General features: G+C 31.7%; 1 long non-coding RNA gene across 1 annotated transcript; it reads left to right on the forward strand.

Moving 5' to 3' along the window:
- LOC129289432 (uncharacterized) lies at positions 1–3344 on the forward strand. The gene is made up of 2 exons (XR_008588114.1): positions 1–415; positions 2413–3344. It is a non-coding gene; the product is annotated as an uncharacterized LOC129289432 (long non-coding RNA).
- The last annotated feature ends 1479 nt before the right edge of the window (positions 3345–4823 follow it).

The following is a 4823-nucleotide window of genomic DNA, read 5'->3' on the forward strand; positions in this document are numbered from 1 at the left end:
TAAAAAAGAAAAAAATAAAAATAAAATCATCAGATATTCTATCCCTCCTCCAATCTCCATTCCGTTATCGGCACTGCACCCAGAGGGAGAGAAGAGCCCGACCTCCTCTTCTCTTCTTCCTCCTTCCTCGTTTGATCTGTCACTCACCGGTCATCGTGAGTGCGTCCGTGCCGTTCCTGGACGTTTGGGTCGCAAGGCTCTTCCTCTCTATCCCCATTTCTAGTTTCTACTGCGTCTGCCGAGAGAGAGGGGGCTCCGATTGATGTTTCTGTTCCCTCTTCTCGCGGGTGAGTGCTTTCACGAAGGAGCTGGATTTGTCGTCATCAAGGGTTGTCGATCAGTTCGTGAGCTCTCTTTCCTTCTCCCCTGTTTTATCCTGCCGAAATCATCTTCTCCCTGTTCGCCACTGCCGTTGGTAAGGGTTTAATCCTCTCCCTTTGTTCCTTAATTGCTCTGTTGGCTGGTCGATTTCCATCACTATTCCCTCCTTTAGGTTCGATATGTATGTATCGCGTAGATTTCTGAAAAAAAAAAAAAACGGAGGATAATTAAAAAGAATAAAATTTGGTTCATCTTCCTTGTTCCTAGGTGGTGCGTGAATGGGAGAGTGATTGTGGTTTAAGGAAGCTGAAACTTAAGTTTAAAAACGCATCTTTGTTAGATAAAATTCACTTTTGTGTTTTTGGCTGTTGTACGAACAAGAAGATAGATTTAGACTTGATTTCTTTTGAGCTTTAAACTGTTTATTTATGGGGAATTGGACTCGAGCACACAATAAATTTAAATTTAGATGTTCAGATATTATTAGACAAGAGATTTGAAGAATCTTGATTGAATGGTTAGGTAAGTGGTGTTAAGGACTAAAATTTGAACTTAATTTATTCAATCTTTATGTTGAAACTTAGAAAAGTATTGATATTTCTTGAATATATGTGTGTGTATTAATGTATTAATTCATGCGCTGAGATGTACAGCTTGAATCTTGAAACGTGAAAGGGGGATGATGAGATTTTCTTTGATGAATTGTTATTTGGAATATACACACACACACACACATTATTGATTGAATTCAATGTTGCCTCCTGCAAGTTGAAATTGATGCAAAGTTATTTTGAATATGTCAAGGACTTGGGACAGGGATGTGCCATTGGGTTGTTGAATATTAACGAGTAGTTTGGGTGATACTCAGATTAAGTGTAGACTTATATGAAATTATTAGCGATTTGTAATTAGAGAATTCTATAATAATAATAATAATAATAATAATAATAGTAATGGTAATATTGTGAGTTTTACAAAGTGTATGAAAGAAATGACAATATTTTTACTTTGGACATTATGATCCATATAGCAGAAGTGACTAATGAGGAGTAAATTAAGTATTTAGGAATGTATTAAGTAAGTGAATAACATCCCAATTAACTTACTAATTAAATTTTCTTAAATTTTTTCTTAAAATATCTTTATGCAATACTTTGTTTAAAGACTTTGCTATTTTTTTTTTTTTACAATTTAGATTGTACTCTCCACTTATCCTATTTTTATTCAATTAGTTTATTATTGAAATTATTCTATTTTATCAAAATGTTATGCTATTGGATCCAATATGTAATGAATCGATTATTTATTCAGAATAATTCTATTGTTTAAATTTTGTATTTGATTTGAAATCTATTAATATAGTGATTTGTGCATGGAAAAATTGTTGGAAAAAGAAGTTGATAACTGAACCTTACATTTTGAAAGGAATGATTTTAAAACGAATGTTTAGATCCATGCTTGCTTAATTTTGATTAAAGGGACTGAATTTAGAATGTGGGTATCTACCAACAATTCCGATAGCTCTTGGGGTGCAATGATACACTTAGCTAGTAAGATGCTTATAGGATGTACTAACCCTGTACGTAGACCAATACACATGAAATGGAGGGATGAATATTCATGAGTATCATACTCACGCTTGTTTCGTGGGTTTCGTGGCTGCGCTTGTTTCATGGATTTAAGCTACGCTTATCGATGACTTACCCTCGTGAACTGTATGTCCACGTTTGTTATTTGTTCTGATAAAATCCCATTAAAAAATATTTGAAATTACTATTTTCAAAACTAATTTTATTAAACAAGATAATTTTCATGACTGAAATTTTTTTTAATGAGCTATGCTATTTTTATCTGTTTTATATGAATGTTGTTGTTGGAAAGTGAAATCTGATTGACATGTTATCCTTACATAAAAATGCTTTAAGATTAAGTGCTTAAATGAAAATTATTTGATTTAAATTATGCACTCCTGCCATTTTTTCCCAACTGATTTAGTTAAATTCATGTTTATTCCATTTACAATTTTTTGCTGTATTTCCTTTAATTTTAATCTGGGATATTATTCACCAGAAAAAATATTTTTGGCCTCAGATGTACCAAACTTGTATCTCAAGGTATTAATTGAGGAGTTCTATTACTGAATTGAAGTGGAAGAGTTACTTGAGACAAGTCTCAATTCGATGAGAATTTGAACTTTGTATTTTTGTCTAAGTGTGGCCCTAGGTGCTCCACATAAATTGTAGGTAGGATCCTTGTTTTTCTTCTAAGATTATATATTTGACTTGATATTGTAAATCGTTGTTGTAGAAATTTCTAAAAGTCTTATTTTTAGAAGAGGTTTTTTTATTTTTCAAAATTTCGTTATAAGTTCGTGATTTCTGGTTTATATGAAAAGTATAATAAGAATTTCTAGTCATCATATTAAGGCATTTAAAGTACTAACTAAGGAGTTTCTCCTATCAAGGCTTAATAGATGTGAGTTTTGTGCCTATATTTTGTGTACGTCACACCTGAATTTTGGGGTATAACAGAATATAACCTCTTTATGAAATTATGAAACGAATCTTAACTTTAAAAATTTTCAAAAATTTAGTCCAATATAATAGACCTGCGTATCTTTTTTTGGGATTTCATTTTCATTGCTTCTTGTTCCTCAGCTTTAAAATTCTCTAATTCTTGAGTTGTTTTCACCTCTTTCAAGTTTATTTCTTCTCTTGCTACTCTTGTGATTGTACATCTTGTTTCGCACTATTTTCTGCAATGAGAAAGTCGGATCAGGTGGAAATTCCCATGGAAGCTAATAATTTAACCACGAAGGGACCGTGCTATAGCAGATTGCAGGAACTGTTGAAGAAGCAGTTCGTTTCATCAATTCTTTTTCTGGTTACTCTGCATTTTTCTTAGATTTAAAAGGGCATTTTTATCTCACTTTTTTTAGGTGCAATGATAATTGTAATATCAAAGGTGGCGCAATGTCACACTTTAAGTATTAAAAAAATTGCAATAATATTGCCTGCCCTCCATTAACAGACTCTTAGTTTAAATATTAGTGGACAAGGAAAATTAGGGTTAAAGTTTCAAAAAATTACAAATAAATTCTCAATAAGAAAATAAAAAACAACTAATTTCCAAAAATTACAAATAAATAAAGAAGGGAATAATGTTATTTAATTTTTTTATTTATAGAAAAGACCAAAACAGAAATATTGAGGCAACCAGCCTGCCGACCTAACCAAGATTCCAGGGAATTATTCACACCAAAAATAAGATTCAAAAGGATTCACAAAATCATAATCAAAACAGAATTACATTGTACAGGATTTTCATGTTACGTCAACAGAGAAAAATTATAGTTTGCCAATGATGTGATATTCGTAAGTAGCAAGTATCTCACGAATTTGGAAAACCTCTAAACCTGCAGCTGATGACAAAATTTCAGGGAAACCTTCAAAGATACCTTGGGAACGAATATAAAATAATTACATTTTAAATTTTTTTAATTATAAAACACAATTTTCTTACTATGTGAAAATTATATTGATTGGGAAATTGTTTTCTTTCAAGATCAAAGCCTTGTCATGAAAGTTTTTTTAAAAAATATCCTTTAATATTTGAAATACATCACCATAGTTGTTTTTTCAGTATATTCTTCAAAAATGCAATTTTGAAATCATCAAAGCCAATTAATCAAATTTAATGTTTGTAAGTATTCAAGTCAATGAGGTAGCTTCCATGTAACTAACTATACTATTTATTATCTTAAAAATATCCAAATAAAAATGTTTAACGGCATGGAACACAAAGTATTAATTTAACAATAATAATATAAAACTAAATGACTAATTCACATAACGTATGCGGATGAAATATTTATTTCCTCTCTTTTAGGCTTCCATTCAAAGTTTTATAAAATATGTTCTTTTCACTAAAAAGGTTATAATATGGAGCAAACGTACTATATATTACATCGCCTATTCGCCTCACATGTGGTATACAAGTTGCCTTTTAGAGACCGTTGAATACAGCGACTCCTTCATATGTCCCACTTGTTCCGTTCTCCACTGTTAGTCAAATCACAAACATAAATTCAAAGGCACATTATTTCATTATATCATGAGAATTTAAACTTTTACTGTATCACTTATGATGGCTTATTGTTCCGTTCCCCACCATTAAAAAAAAAATTATGTTTATTTGTAATGAATGGGCTGGGCTCTATATGAGATTACTTTTATGTATTGGGCTGGATCTAGATTATGGTTAGGGATTAGATATAAAAGATGAATACTAAAGTTTAGGAAGTGTCAATGATTTTGTTGAGCGTCTTCCTCTCTGATGCATTTCTCCCTTACCTGAGACTGTTCTCCTTCACTCATCCTTTGAGTTTTATTCTGTATTCTTTCGTTCATCAAATCTGAACATGATCATAACAAATGGTGCTTTCATTGAGAGTGGAGCTTCGCCTCCTACATCTATGCAACACAATACAATGGATGAAAGCT

Source organism: Prosopis cineraria, unplaced genomic scaffold (genome assembly GCF_029017545.1).
Source record: "Prosopis cineraria cultivar Desert tree isolate PC_DT_omini unplaced genomic scaffold, ASM2901754v1 PC12, whole genome shotgun sequence".
Taxonomy (NCBI): Eukaryota; Viridiplantae; Streptophyta; class Magnoliopsida; order Fabales; family Fabaceae; genus Prosopis; species Prosopis cineraria.